Here is a 17,127-nt window from a genome sequence, read left to right as displayed (position 1 = left end):
ATACAGCTTAGTATTGCCTCTTTATACTACCTGCGTATATGTTCATTTTCTTCTTTTAACAATTCTTACTTCCTCTGGTCCACCAAAACCTCTTTTGGTTCTTGTTTTCGGTCCTGCCTTTGTTAGACTTATTTATTTCTAATCAAACATAAACAGTTTACATCTCAACCTTGCCCCAAACTTCGCTGAACCATCAACCAAACATTCTAGGCAAGTCCTTGCTTCCATTCGCTTTATATCTTCAATCCCTGCCCATCCGTCCACCTCCCTTGTGACTCGGTGTGACTTGGAGTGGAGCGTGCCTGTCACACCACCTATCGTAACGAGACCCACCCCTTTACCGCCTCCGTGACACTGAACGTGACGTGTGAATCCACGCTGAGGCTGACCCAGTTGAATTATGGAACCCCTTGCAGAGCACGCTAACGTGACAGGCTATTACACCCGCGTGCGAAAACACGAGGAGGTCCTGTGCTTTGTTCGGTTTGCCTATGGTTCTGTTTGCCAGCAGAATTATGGATTTTTAAAAAATGAAATTTCATCAGATTTGGCATAGTGACTGACAACCCTCGAAAGAACATGTTATTTTTTTTTGTCACTGGACAATGACAAAGACAATTCAAAAAGTTTTAGTCCGATGCAGAAGAAACTTCGTGGGAACCTTGAGAAGAAGGGACCGAGATAGTACATTTGGAGGGCAATCGATCAACGATAAAGGTTAAATGGCAAGGTCAAATGTTTAGCACCTTAACTAAAAGTTTTTGTTAGATCTGGCTCAGCATAACGGAAGGACTGAAGGTTAGCCATGGACGAAATTATTTCATGAAATGACAATAGGTCGAAGGTGAAGGTTGTCAGACCAGGTTAAAGTGAACACTTTTCATCCAATTTGGACAGAAATTGGTGAATGGACCGCTTGGTCAGGAAGGGCTTAACTAATTTGATAGTGAAAACAACCTATCAAACATCAAGGAGACAGAGCAGGGTCAAAGGTATCTTAAACCAAATGCAGGGAACGGGTGTGCTTCTTCTTGTTAATTATTTGGTCGCTTGGGAAGTACACTGCATATAAAGTGAGAGTCAGTCCTAGGGTTTGCCCAGTAATTAAATTGTGTGGCCTGGTGTGGAAGTCAGTGGAACACTCTGGCCTCATCAAAACAGTTATTAACGTAGCTTATGTACCTAACAAAGAGGAAAGTGGTTTGGCCGCCAGAGTAATTTGCTTTCATAGTTTTTTTTTTGTTTCCCTCAGTACGATTACATTCTGTCCAGGCTCCATTGATTTAATTCACTGGATTGAAAAAAACTGCCAGTCCTAATTACCTAGTTACCAGTGACGAGTAACATTTATTCCTTTTTTTGTTTTCACTGACAAATGATAAATATTTCGCAGAATAGAGCTAGATGGGGGCGCCCACCATCCACTCAGTCTCTGTAATGCTAGCTCTTGGAGACTCTACAGAAGTAAAAATCTAATGGTCCTGTACACCCAGAAAATCAGTTACCCTTATGATCGCTAACCAAATAACCATCAAGTGGATGTTTTGCGTCGCAGTGAATTTTGATTCTTTAACCGGATGTAGCTCACCAGGGTTTACGTCTGAGGGGAAGTTGAAATTTAATGCTCACATAATATTGCTCAAGCGAGCCTTATTTGACAGTCACCTTAAACATTTGTACAAAGCCACCCTTTGCGGGATTAGGGCGTCGGGCTATAGATAGATATAGATAGATAGATAGACCTCAGTTAAGAAGTCACTGCATGATAGTATTGTGATCCCTACCCTGATATGGAAGCGAGGCGTTGACCTTGCGAGAGGGGAACAAGTAAAGAGTGAGAACAGTGGAAATGAGTTACTTGAGAGGAGCATGTGGAGTGACGTGGAGGGACAGATTGACGAATGAAGAAGTGAAGGAACGCTGTGGGGTGGATGTGGATGTGATTAAGAAGATTAGGAGAAATAACCTGAGGTGTTTTGGACATGTGAAGAGAATAAAGAATGAAAGACTGACTAAGAGGGTGTATGTAGGTGAGGTGGAGGGAGGGAGAGGGAGGGGTAGACCGAGGATGAGGTGGAGGGATAGAGTTGAGAGGTATATGAGGGAGGGGGGAGTGAGTTGGGGGGAGGGTAGTCAAATGGTGGGTGACAGAGCGACTTGGAGGCGTTTTGTCTGCTGCCACCCTTTGCGGGATTAGGGCGTCCGGCTATAGATAAATAGATAGACCTCAGTCCCGGGATCACTGACTCCTACTTGCGTAATATGAGATTGGATGATGAATGGATGAATTGTTGCTACACTGAATTAAAAGAAAAATAAATAAAATAAACACAGGGATAATCTTGTTTCTATCCCAGTGACTGCGGTAGACACAGGTATAACCGACCGATCTGTCCCAGTACTTAACAGCGTCTGACCTCATGAGAAAAACTTGGATTTTGTAGTTTTTCAAAGATTCAGTACATCACCATCAATCCAACCTCATCACTTCATCTGATCCATACTTTAAGGTTTGTTATTGCATTTCCTCTGCTCTTCAGTTGCATTATATATTTACCATTGTTGTTTAAATTCTTTCCAGGTCTTCATTACAATCAGTTGTCTGCTAATTTCGTAGATTTCGGCAAAGGGTGTGGTGCTTGCGTCATGTAGTAATGCTCACTCAGTTGCCAAATACCATAAATGAACCAACCAAACAATAACATTCATTTCAAAAGCGCCTGCACAATTTCACCCAGCCTCACTCGTACATTTTGATGCGCATCGTTGTTACCCTTTTTTCAATGAATAATCATATGAAATTGCGAGGTAATTCTAAGCCAAAATGCATTACTGTGTATGCTGATAGTGCCAGTGTGCCAGAGATTAATATTTTCATCGGAGTTCCGTGTCCAGTAAAAAATGTAGTTTGCGTTGATGTAATTAAAATAAAGGGGGAGGGGGTCATGTTGCAAATGCGTCGATACTGCTGGGGGTTCAGTGATGATTGTATTTGTAATAGGTGAGATTTATAACCAAATACTGTATGCATAGAGAGAGAGAGAGAGAGGCGTTGTTACAATAGCTACAACTTTCTCATTACTAACGTGTTCCATTCTCTCTCTCTCTCTCTCTCTCTCTCAACACAAAGCTAGCATATCCCCATTCGATCATGACAGAACAGTTCTGGTCTCTTTCATCACTGGTCTTATGCGTTCCAATTTCCTATGTCTTTCTTCCCATTGCTCTCTGTTCTGTGTTGCGATATATATTACTATTTGTATTAGCATATTGTTATCACCTTTTCTTTGCTATTCTCTCGAAGCCCTCGAGTTCACATAATTTTGTCCACATTCTTTATTTTCTTTTAGAGCATCACTTCCATACAGTATTCCACTACACGACGATATATCACTTCCTCGTCACATCTTGTACTCTTCCTGCAGTGTGTTCAGTCTGAATTATATTAAGACCTTCCTTCCTCTTGTATTCGTCACACACACCACAAAGTCAGGAGACAGGACGTGTGTGCTGGGCATTCCCCAGGTCCTGTTTTCCCCACTTACTCTTTTTAATCAGCCCATACACCACTGACCGGGCTAATGTATGGCCCGGCCTGCACTATATGTGCAGGGAATCTTTCAAAAAAAAAAATTGTATTCGTCAAATTTCTTATCTTGTTTCATCTCCGTGTCCTTGTTTCGTTTTCTTCCCGCTCTCCGTTTCTCACTCTTGCTTTTATATTAACGAGTAGCATCTGGCTTGTTTACAAACCTCAAAGCACTCGACCCTCAGCTCCTCTTATTTTTCTCCCCCCCCCCTCTCCCTCTATGTCCATTTCTTGCTGTGTGCCTCTTAACCCCTTCGTCCAAGCGTGACATGTGCTGTGTCCCTCTCCAACTATATCCACAGCAGTAGTATCTGGATGGGACGGAATGTGGTTATATAAGGTCTGGTGGGCCGAATGTTGCCCTGCTCCGTACGTGTGGTGTTATTTGGTGCGGTGTGATGTGGTGTGGTATTATGTGGCGTTATTTGGTGAGGTGTGATATGGTGTGGTATTATGTCGTGATGTGTAGTGTGGTGTCATGTGAAGCTAAAGAATGGCAGGAGGAATTTTAGTATGGTGTGGTGTGGAGTCACAGGCTGGTAGGAGGTGCTGTGGTGTGCTTTCTAGTGTTGTGAGGCGTAATGTAGTATGGGGAATTTTGTTGTGCTTTTGTGTAGGGGCCACACACTGGCAGGCAGACGCTGGAGATGAAGCAAGGAAAGTCTATTTAAGGAAAAAAAAATGCAAAAGAGTTAAGGAGGGAAGGAAGACATGAAGGAAGTGTGATGAAAGGCAAGATGGTATTTTGAATAAGTCTAAGTAATGCATACGAGAAGAGCCACATGGTTAGTGTGGAGTAAAATGATCTAATTTATGAAATACTGGTCGACATCTGTTGCAGTTAGCATCAGGAAATACCCTCACTATGATTTACACTATTTTCTTTATGTTAAAAGTAAAGAGTTTATTTGATGTTAGCACTGAAACCTCCTATGGTTAAAATAATAGAAAATGATCACATTAGTTTCATTTTAAATATTACACATTCACAAGGGCATAAGTAGATTCTGGGGATGTGTATTCAATAAACAAGAGGACTGGCACGAATGAAAATGGCAGTATTCGCCGTGAAAAGTGATACCACGCCCAGATGTGAGAGTCTAGGTCATATGTCAAGTCCCGGATGATTCAGCCATGAATACGTAAACCTACGTTGTTGTGTATGAAAGCCACAAAGAAGCGAGCCTAAGTATATCAGTTTCGCCTTCAAGAAGCTCGTGCTGGAGGAGGTTTCACTGTAAATACATATTCACGTATACTGAACAACAGTGTACATATGCCCACCGTATATGCATTTCTACACATATACACACAAACACATTCACACACACGTGTGTGCATATATATATATATATATATATATATATATATATATATATATATATATATATATATATATATATATATATATATATATATATAAAACTTGTTATGGCACAATCTTCCACAGGAGTACCCACTAATGTTTAATAATATCCAGCTTAATCTTGCATCATCCTTGAACATGCTTGGGGTTTCATTCACTCGGGACTTATCTTGGAAAGATCATGTTGCATCTCTTGTAAAATATGCTTCCAAGAGATTAGGTGTGCTAAGCCGTCTCCGTACCTTCTTTACCCCTGCACAGTTGTTGACTTTGTACACGGGTTTTATTCGCCCCTGTTTAGAGTACAAGTCTCATGTGTGGGGAGGCTCCCCACATACAGCTCTTCTCAATAGGGTGAGTCAAAGGTTTTTCGTCTCATCAACTCTCCTCCTCTAACTGGCTCCCTTCAACTTCTGTCTCTTCGCTGCACTGTTGCATGTTTATCTCTTTTCTATCGCTACTTCAATGGTCACTGCTCCTCTGAACTGTGCTTGCATCCCTCCACCTCTACGACGGGTGCTAGCAACAAACTCTCATATCTTTTCCGTCCAGCTCTCTAATGCAAGAGTTAAACGTTACTCCCAGTCCTTCATTTATGCAACAGGTCACCTCTGGAACTGTCTCCCTCTGTCTGTATTTCCTACTTCCTATGATCTCCAGTCTTTCATACGCAGTGCGTCCAAGCATCTCGAAATGAGCAGATCTTGATTTTGGCTCTCTTTTGTATTTTTTCTTGAATTTGGCTCTCTTTTGTTTTGTTTTTTTTCTTGGAAGGAGCGGTTTGCTGGCTACTGCCTTTGGTTCCTTCTTTCTTGCATTAAAAAAAAAAAAATGCTTCATTGTGGGCTTCTATGCTGTGGTGTGTTTCGGTAGTGATTGATAATAATTATCCTGTCCGAGGATCGAAGTCGAGGCATCCGAGTTGCAAGTCGAATATGCTGCCATTTCACCACCGGTTCCACCTGGAAAATGTGTGAAGTCAGTACCATAATAATGCTGTGGGAGTACTGGAGGAGGTCGGAGAAGTACGTGGCTTGTATAAGAGAGGGTTGGTGTTGGGTTTATTGAACATGGGATCGATGTTCCATCTAAATAATAGGGAAAATCACCTAAGTTCCAGAGGTGACTAATGGTTAATCATGGCCTTGTGTCAAGTGTGAAATGAGTGGCACGGCTCCTTTTAATGACACCTAATGGGGTAGTGGTTGAATACACCATACGAAGACACGGTTGTCTTCTTGATCTGCAACCCATATTATATTCTAGAATACAGTTGCATCGTCTCCGATAACTGCGTCCTGAAAGAGCTATTTGTGTGCAGTGTGCGTGCTTTGTCATTACAAGCTCCTTCCTTCATATCCCCATCCCCGTCTCTCCCCCTCTTTCTTTCTCTCTCATGCAACCCTTCTCTGGATTCTTCTTTATATGTGAGTTTTTTTTTTTTTTATGTGAAGAAGAAGGAACCAAAGGCAACGAGCCCGCAAAACTGTTCCTTCCAAGAGAAAAACAAAATGCAAGAGAGAGCCAAATTCAAGATCCGATCATTTTGAGATGCCTGGACACATAGCTTTTGAAAGACTGGAGATCATAGGAGGCAGGAAATACAGAGGGAGATAGTTCCAGAGTTGACCTGTTGCATAAATGAAGGACTGGGAGTCACGGTTAACTCTTGCATTAGAGAGTTGGACAGAAAAGGGATGAAAGTTTGCTGCTAGACGGGTGCTACGCGCCCATCGTAGATGTGAAGGAATGCATGTAGACAGTTCAGATGAGCAGTGACCACTGAAGTAGCGATAGAAAAGGGATAAAGATGCAACAGTGCGGCGAAGAGACAGAGGTTGAAGGGAGTCAGTAAGAGGAAGAGAGTTAATGAGGCGAAAAGCCTTTACTCCACCCTATTGAGAAGAGCTGCATGTGGGGAGCCTCCCCACACATGAGAGTTGTACTCCACGAAGGGGCGGATAAAACCCCTGTATAGAGTCAACAATTGTGCAGGGGTAAAGAAGGAACGGAGTCGGCCTAGCACACCCAATCTCTTGGAAGTAGATTTTACAAGAGATGTAATATGATCTTTCCAAGATAAGTCCCGAGTAAATGAAACCCCAAGCATGTTCAAGGATGATGCAGGATTAAGCTGAATATTATTAAACATTATTGGGTATACCTGTAGAAGATTTTGTCGGGTTGATAGGTGCAAAAACTGAGTCTTTGACTCACCTAAGTTGCAATGACATGGTGGATGAAAAGAAAAAAAAATGTTTCTTCTGCACTAGAGTATATAATAACTTGAATAATATATGAAAGTACTAATATTTAAAAAAATGTAACGTTATAGTACGTATGTGTTCACACGCTGGTAATAAGCTTAGTAAAAAGATCAAACTGGGGAGACAAAATATAAAGTTGTGAGGAACAGAATGAAATAATAGATGTGGAGCATAACGATGGCCTGTGAGGTAGAGAGTGTAAAATGTTAAGTCTATGGGGGAGAGGGAGTGATGATGCGAGGGTGAAGATTACCTTTTATAAAACAAACACAAGCGCTGACAACCACTGCCTTCACACTTTATGGCAACACTTACACTTTCTTCTTCTGCCCTATCATTCCCATTTTCTCATTGACCTACTCCACTCTCACTGAAAAAATACACTCTTATCTGACGGACACCCCCCCCCTCTCTGTCTGTCTGTCTGTCTGTCTGTCTGTCTGTCTGTCCGTCTGTCTGTCTATCTGTCTGTCTGTCTGTCTCTGTCTCTGTCTGTCTGTCTGTCGGTCTGTCTCTCTCTCTCTGACATCCCGCCACATTGGCACTAACATCCCATCCCTTTCACTTTGACACCTCACATCTCTCACTGACACCCCTCCTCTCTCTCACTCTCATTCTTCTCTAATTCAGGTCCCACCTCTCTCTCTCTCTCTCTCTCTCTCTCTCTCTCTCTCTCTCTCTCTCTGACACTCCACCATTCTCTGTTTGACTCCACTTCCAACTTAATAACAACCACTATTCTTGTACACACACTCTTCCTCAAACTATCTTTTTTCACCACACACACACACACACACACACACACACACACACACACACACACACACACACACACACACACTCCTAGTCTACGTGTCGCCCACCCATAATTTTTTCATTCCTCTCTCTCTCTCTCTCTCTCTCTCTCTCTCTCTCTCTCTCTCTCTCTCTCTCTCTCTCTCTCTCTCTCTCTCTCTCTCTCTCTCACTTCATCCACGTCATCCTCCATTACTCCTCCCTTTCCTCTCCCATTAATGCACAGTTTTCTCCCAGTCTCATACTTCTTCCTTATTAAGTGGTTCTGTTGTCTATCACGTTGTCAAGCAGGTAATGTAGTGCTGTAGGACCTGTGTGTTTGCCGCCTCAGGGGTCGAGGGTCAAAGTGTGTGTGTGTGTGTGTGTGTGTGTGTGTGTGTGTGTGAGAGAGAGAGAGAGAGAGAGAGAGAGAGAGAGAGGCCAGCAGCTTTGTCAAATGAATAGACAGGCAGCAACCGCTTTTAGAGGTAATTAGTTCGAGTTCCATGGTCACTTTAAACCAGTGAAGGACACGGAAAATGTTAACTGTCTTATCCAGCATACTCTTTTATACACTGTTTCCAAATATATTGAGAAGGAGAGAGAGAGAGAGAGAGAGAGAGAGAGAGAGAGAGAGGGGGGGGAGAGAGAGAGAGAGAGAGAGAGAGAAGGGGGGAGAGAGAGAGAGAGAGAGAGAAGGGGGGAGAGAGAGAGAGAGAGAGAGAGAGAGAGAGAGAGAGAGTGGCGCATTCAGGAATAAATCGCCGAAAGTGCAGGATTACATGACCAACAGGTAACACCGTACACACCACAGGCTACACAGTGCGCCAGAAACCGCCTTTTCATTATATGCCAACATTGGGGTCATATGTGTGCATGTCATCTGCAAACGTGTCAGTATTCTTTCTTACAGATGATTAGTACGATTTGCAGTATCGTATTTGCTAAGACACGGCTTCCAAGTTGGAATATTCAGTCTGGTCCACTAAGCTTATCTCAGAAGGTTTATTGATTTGTTCTCTTCCGAGGTATAGACTAAACCGTGGTTCACGAGGAAAGTCCCAAGTCTCTTCTAGGTCTACTGTACAACCGTCATTGCAAGTAAGTTGGATTGTTCAGCGCTGTAAATATGACAATGGTCAGGCAAAGAGATTAGCGTGAAGGACTTGTCCCATGAATGCTGTTTATAGATGATGCCACCCCGGATCTCATTATAATCAATTCTGGAAGAAGCAATTGTCGTAAAGGCTGGCTTAGAGGATGAAAATATGATGAATGAGTCAATTACAGAATTAAGAGCACAGTTTAAGGCTGTCAGTAGCAAAGTGTTCAGAGAAAAACACATGTATTTATCAGCAGCCGAAACCTGAGGCCACGTTCACATATGATGTCCTCCTCTTCCACAAACATGAGGTCCCTTCAGGCAAACAGTCCGGGGATGATCAGTCCATGAATCAGGCAAACGATCTCTCAGAGCCACCTCTTCCCCTGAAAGAGGGAGAGGTGGCAGGGACGTCATACACAGTAACCACCTTCCGTTTGCTGGGGGTCTTGGTAAGAAAAAGGAAAACGAACAAGGAACTAAAAACCCTGGCCAAAACATTTAAGAATGATTTCACTCTATCAAACCTCTCTCGGAAGGCAGAGCCTATGTTAATTTACACCCTAGAGTGATCAATGGGGCGAAACCTCCACATGTGAATAAGGAAAAGCAAGCTCAGTTTAGTGATACAGACACCTACAGTACCAAACTAATCGGTGGAGGAAGAAAATGAGATCTAGCTAGCGTATGCGCCACCAGAAGGATGAGAAAAAAACCAGTGCCGGTGGAACAGCCCTAAAAAATAAGAGCTAGAGGAGAAATTGAATGAAAACAAGTCTGCACCCTCCACTATCACCCATCAAAATCTCCCTATCACACAGACTACACTCAGCTCCTTAAATAGGACATACAGTGAGTTGATAGTGATAACAGGAGTGACATAAAAAATCTAGACAGTCAATCTGGTAGCCAACCACTTATTATTAGGTATGACAAAGTTTTAGCTAGAATAAAGAAACCCATATTTTGATACATATTGCTACAGACTGTTATATGTGGTGATTCATAACATCTTGGCTTGACTATCATTTACATGCCTCATGAATTTTGCATCAGTTTACTTCATTCCGTGACCCGTGTCAAAACTGCTTTTTGCCATGGTATTATTCAGTCTAAACTTTGTCCTATATTTTTGTTCCTTGGTCCTCTTCTCCTACCATCCAAATGCCTTACCAATATAAACCTTGTAACATTTCAAACGTGGATTTCTGTATACACCTGCATGGTTTACAGCTGTCCTCTGTATCCTTATTACCAGATTACCGATTATCAAGCCAGTTGTTCTTACTACATCAATCCCTGCTATGTTCATATAAGCAGAGGTATTACCAGCCATACATGATGTACGTAAAATTATTCTTGTTTCTGGTTTCAGTCAAATATTTGTTCAATTGTCTATACTGAATGATTTTTCTTGGCCACAGCTATGAAGTACAGAGGATGTTTTAAGCTTCTGCAAACCTTAGACATAGCTGAATTCGTGAAAGAAATACTCTTCAGAACATTTTCTCAAAGCACGGAGGTGACAGCGAATTCAAATCTTTTGTTTGTTTGTTTGTTTGTTTGTTTTTCCCCCGGGCTACAAAACATTGCAACCATACAGAACAAAGCCCTATGCATCACCAGTGGCTGCATCAAAAACACTGCTAAAGCTCACTTCACGCTGAAACTAGAGTGCTTCCCATCAAAGACTACCTCGATACAAGATGTGCACAGTTCTAAGGAGCAACCTGGGCCAATCAATACACAACATCCCTGCCATTGCATAACAGGGACACCACACACAAATATTATCAAACCCTCTCCAACTATATCGCATCTCCAGACATTCCAGGACTGGTAATGAAGAAACACCTATATACTCACTACCCGTGTGGGGCAATACAACACCTCAGTCAGAATATTATATTCATATAACACCTACCTCCCTCCTAACGTCCAACCTTCGGAGGTGTCCTTGAACATATACAGGTATATGACTGAGTTCATCTAGCTAGGCTTAAACCAGAACGTCACCTAGCCAGCTACCAGCTTCGATTTGCCGTGGGTGGAATCACACATAACACGTGGTCATTTAGTAGGATGGACCCATACAACATAATGCACATAATGGAGCACTACACAGAATATGGTACACATTTTGGAGCACTGCACAGCACATGCCGTATTGTGACGCGGACACAACATCAACGTAGTAATGAACCTGTAGGACAATTCCATAGAAGCAGTTGCTTACCTGCCATCCACGGGTCTGCTCAGTCAGACGGAGCAGTGTTAAGGAACAACAACAACAACAACACAACACAACTGACTTGAAGGAAAGCAAGAGAAGGAGGGGAGCAGAAGGACAGGAGGGGGACGTGGAGGAATGACATGTGGGGCAAAGCTGCTGGACATGATGACAGAGTTAAAGTGGCAGGAGGGTAACTGAAAACAGAGGGAGGCTGCAGGAGTGACACATTAACGTATGTAAACAAACAAATAAGTAAACAAAAGCTATTTAGTAAAGTAAATCGTTGTCAATGTTATTTATGCCACCGAGAGAAGATTTTGTTCAACCTAGGGAAAAAATTATGGAATTCAAGAGATTAATCCTTGAGGTGTTGAGCTCTTCCGTTAGATGAATAAGATTATTTAGCGTTGCGAATAACAGCAGTATAACAGAGGAAAGGAGAGGTAGAGTACTGAAGAGAGAGAATGAAAAATCAGATAGAAGATAAAAGAAAGGGATTATATCAAAGAAAAATCAGAAAATAGTAAACAAAGACAGGAGAGAAGATAAAATGGAGTTTAAAATCACGCATGAATGAAAGACAATGAATGAAAGGAGACAAGAAAGACGTCAAGTAGAAGGAAGATCTGGGTGCAGGGCATGCTGGAGGAAGTACTGAAGGTGGGAGAGAATGAATGATAATGAGAGCTATAGCAGGGAGGCAAGCATGAGATTAAGGCAAGGAAGAGAGAGGCAAGTGGAGGAAGCAGAAAAAAGGAAAATGAGTGAGTGAGGAACTGAAAGCTGTAAAAGAGGAAATTATAGAGAAAAGCTGGAGGATGTAAAATAAGCTTGAAATAATGAATGCACTGAACAAAGGAAACGGAAGGACAGACACTAACGAAACAACTGGAGAAAATGAGAAGGGGGGGAATTGGAACTGATATTGGAAAGGCTGAAGCAAGGGATATGCAAATTAGAATCTGGTACGCAGAGAGAGAGAGAGAGAGAGAGAGAAAGAGAGAGAGAGAGAGAGAGAGAGAGAGAGAGAGAGAGAGAGAGAGACTAAAGCTTCTTCATGCAATCCTCAGGCAGCCTTTTACTCTGTGTTTTATATGAGGTTCTTCAAAGCACTATCTTTCTTCTTTTCATCATTTTCTACTCGTTATTTTTACGTCTATCCATTATCTTTTTCTATCACACCACGGAGGTACTGTATATTTAGTCATCCACCAGTTTTGTTATGACTTTGTCAAATATGGTCATATCTCTCCCGGCATCCACTGCTTGACTTGACTCAGTCCTTATTTTTGAACCACGTTGCTCCTATATATTCATAAGTCTGAAACAAAACGCATATATCCTGTTCACAATAAGCAGGAGGCATAAGCATCACGAAGCACGTAACATTTAAATACTGCTTTCTCCATTTACCATTTGATTCTTTCCACAATATTATGCCTGATTACTCAGCAAGAACAAAGGGTGACAAACCAACCCTAGTCCCACGCCAGCGCTAATACTGAACCACTTAGTGTTTCTCTACTTACACATCCCTCCTTCCCTTTATAAAATTTATGAAAAGCACACTTCACTTTTCACACATCTTACCATACAGGCGTTATATCTTCAGTTATGTTTCCTTGTTCACCTTATCGTACGCTGTTACATCCAAGGAGCGCAACTCTCGATTTTGCTTTCCTTTCTGATGTCCTTGATCAACCGAATTGCAGGTTTTCAGCTAGAGCTTAAATTGGGTGCTATTCATGCCTCTTTCTTACATCAAATCTCGTATGAAATTTTTTGTGGCTTCGGCTCAAGTTTCCTTTTATGGTTATGTTCTTGCTAATGATTTAAAAAGCCATTATTGTAAATCTGCCAGGGTTCTATTCTGTTGCCATTTATTTCCCTGTTATTCCAACTTTCACTTTATTGCACTGTTTTCCCAGCATATATAACAACAATTGCTACTAAACTCTTCTGGGAGACCTTTTTATCATTGTAATTGGGAGAAAATAATAATTTGATTTTTTTTAAAACCTGGAATAGATTTTTTTTTTTTCTGCACGGTTATCCGCGTGGATGCTGACCTTTTTCAACAGTACACAAGTCAGTTATTTATCATGTCTCAAGAACCATAGATAGTGTTTTGTTCTCATAAATGGCCATGAAAAGATCACAGCACGCCTCTTACTAAACCAAGAGCCTTGTGAGTGAATGCACTGAATCGAATCGTAGCTTTCTCGAATGCTGCTCAGTTGCTGATAGTGTCTGTGTAGTGTGTGTGGGGATGGGTCAGAAATATGTACCGGTAGATAATTATTCTCAGCTGAATGTACTCAGTTAATATTCATGTCGTTAAAAATACAATGAGAAGACTCGTCGTGTGTGTGTGTGTGTGTGTGTGTGTGTGTGTGTGTGTGTGTGTGTGTGTGTGTTACATTTGACCCCCTGGGATTTCTACGTGCCATATACATCAAAAGACGCTGAAAGACAGGCTGACAACTATTGCGTAAATTTTAGTTGTGTGCAGTCAGTTGCCCACGAGCACTTTTGGGCCCGATTTTTCACTTCATGCAGCGGGGTGGAATGAGCTGAAAATTTTCATGTGCATGCCTGGTGTGCCAGAGCAGTTCCATGTCAAGTTTGGTGTCAGTGTATATCTCTGGGGCTGCGTGGCAAGTAGTATTGCTTAATACATCGCCATTTTTTATGCTAGTCTTAGATCACACTGTGGCCGAATGCCCTCAGCAGGAGCAAGAGCTTTGTGGCCAGTACTTGTAAACTCCATTCCTCTCACTGTATCTCCAACCTCTCCGTGTTGCTACATTGTTCTTTGTCTCATCTCTCTCACTTTCTATACCCGAACTCTCCACCAGCATCCCGTTCACCATTATTGCCGAAATGTAGCAAGCAGCTCCATCCGTCTTCCATCTAGCTAAATAATACAAATTCTCTGTCAACAGGAACGAACACTGCCTAGGAGCGGGGACCAAGAATACGAATGCTCATTTATACAAAGCCAGATAGCATTTTCATTTAGTTCAGAACGAGCGCTGACGTCCCTGCAACTAGAATGTCAAAAAATATCCAAATAAATCACATAATTCTGAAGACAGATGTGAAAAGAAAGAGAAAAACATTGTCTGATAACTTTTATATTTCATTCGCAGACTTCTAAACCTCAAAACACAAGAGATACCAATAACAAAGTTAGAGAGAGGGAATGACTGTGTGTGTGTGTGTGTGCGTGTGTGTGTGTGTGCTTTGATGCAAGAGCAAAGATAAAACTGAGGGAACGACAAATGAGAAAACAAGGTTCATGGGTTGGTGGTGAAGAGCAACAAAAGGGAAGAATGAGGGAAGGAACAAACTTGAGGCATGAAGAGAATTATGAAGTTACAGAAAGGCTGACACATAGAAGAGTAGGACATCTTCAGGGGAAACAGGGAATACATGAAAGGTATCTAAAATAATAAAAATATGAATATAATAGATTTCATAATTATTGGTAAAGGTATTTGATACTCTTTAGATGGCAGTTGTAGAGGTAAGGATCAGTCAGTATGTTCATCAAGTACATCGTGAGGAAGGGTGAAAAATATGAGGTTGCTTAAGGAACAAGGTGGGAAAACCGACATATTTTAGGGAGGCAGAAGAGCAAAGGCATGCGGGATAGAGCGAGAGAAAACAGGGAAAATCAGTCAGTCGTGAACGTAAAAAAAAGTGGGAAATTTGCCATACAACTTGTAGGAAAAATTGGTCAGATGGTAATGACACAGACTTAATTGAAACACTGAAAAAAGAGCGACATTCTGACAGAGCCAAAGGCAATGAGGCAGAAAAAGAGTGAAGCAGGCAAAGAAAATGACAGCGATGCAGGGCATGAAATAGGCAGCAGGGACACAGGCAGCGGGAGGTCAAGAGGGGCAGGACATGAGATAGGCAGACAGAAACAAAGGCAGTTTTACGGGAGATGGGTGAGGCAGGCAGATACAAAAGCAGTTAAGCAGGTGAAAGGGTGAGGCAAACAGAGACCAAGGCAGTCAGGCACGGCATGGGTGAGGGAGGGTAAGGGTGGGGCAGGCAGAAACAAAAACAATTAAGCAGGGACTGAGAGAGGCAGACTTTGCCAAAGGTAGTGAGGCAACACAAGAGTGGGGCAGGCAGAGACAAAGGCAGCTATAGGCAGGCAGGGATAAAGGCAGTGAGGCTGGGCAAAGATATGCAGACTGAGGCAAGGGCAGTGAGTCAGCTCAAGGGTGAGGCAGGAACACACAAAGGCCTGAGGGAAGGCAAGTGTGAGGCAGGGCAAGGGTGAGGTGGGATGGATAGCAGTGAGTGGGGCGGCATCAAAGGCATGGGTTCACCTTGGTGCTGTATTACCTGGCGCGATTGAAGGCCGATCAAAGTTGCTGGTTGCTACTGCTTCCTCACACACACACACACACACACACACACACACACACACACACACACACTAATCTTGCCTACACATATTCTTATTCCAGTTGTCACACATATTTCAGTTGTCGGACATGTCAGGTGTCGACACAAGAATATTCCCAAAAGGTATTTATATCGAGCGTTGAATATTATTTCTAGATATATTTCGCTTCCAATTCTTTTGCGTAATGGATCGATAATATGAGAGAGGTGCCTAACGTGTCAGACCAATCCAAACAGACAGCATCCCACACCTCTCTCCCTGTCCGTCAAAGGTTGTTTTGTGGACTACTAAAGGGCAGCTTCAGCCTGCAAACAACCTAGTTTACGTTTTGTTGAGCCAGGGGACGTATCATCATCATCATCATCATCATCATCATCACCATCATCATCATCCTACGCTAATCAACTGCAGTACGTAGATTTTTTTCTAGTGTTTAATGATTCTCACCCGTATTTGTTTTGCTTCATTCTAGTTTTTTTTTTTTATCCCGCGATCTTTCCCCACGTTTTCCACACATCCATTCTAGGCTGCCACTCTGCTGAATTAAATTAGCATCTGTTATATGTCTTGAAAAAATATGACCTGTGGTAACTTAGGTAAGGAACCGTTTTCTGTCTACACATTCTGCCATATGCACGATCATTCTTACACACGTACCCCCACTCTACCGTGCATGCGCAACACGATCAGGCACACACACACACACACACACACACACACACACACACACACACACACACACACACACACACACACACAAACTGCAGGCAGGATATTCAATGGTGCTTGAACCAGGACGGCGGCCCTTGGGGAAATACTGACTCCCGTTCGTTTTTTTACTCCTCAGTTATTAGATCATTACTTTTTCTCCTCTTTTTCATTGCTCATCCTTTTCTAGTTTCTCGCCGTGTTATCTTGCTGTCTCATTCCATGCACTGAGGCATTTTCTTGGGAAAAGGTTACTTATATAGAAGAGGCTGTAACATTAATCATTCTATTTGTTACTCCCGACGTATTATGGAAAGCTGGTGATAGGCAATGTGGTAGGTCCTGTTTCACTAACCCTCAGGGCTTGACTTCTGGCCATCTTCCTTTACTGACGATTTTCTCACGTCTGAGCAACAGAAAGAGTAATTCAGCAGAATCCCATGAGCACTGATTTTTTTGTCCACACCAAACTTTGCACATTTTAGTCATTACACTATTAAACTAGAAAGCACTCAGAAAGCATATACCTCCCCCAATGCCATTGTAGGATCTGGATCCGCCCCCAAATTTAAGCAATTCTTTCTTGGCTCATGGCCCACCCTTCCACAAAATTTCATTGAAATTCATTGAGAACTTTTGCAGATATCGTGTGGACAAAC

This window comes from Coenobita brevimanus, chromosome 92 (assembly GCF_032717465.1).
Source record: "Coenobita brevimanus isolate Jiangsu-jjx chromosome 92, ASM3271746v2, whole genome shotgun sequence".
NCBI classification, from domain to species: domain Eukaryota; kingdom Metazoa; phylum Arthropoda; class Malacostraca; order Decapoda; family Coenobitidae; genus Coenobita; species Coenobita brevimanus.
This window is presented reverse-complemented; position numbering follows the sequence as displayed.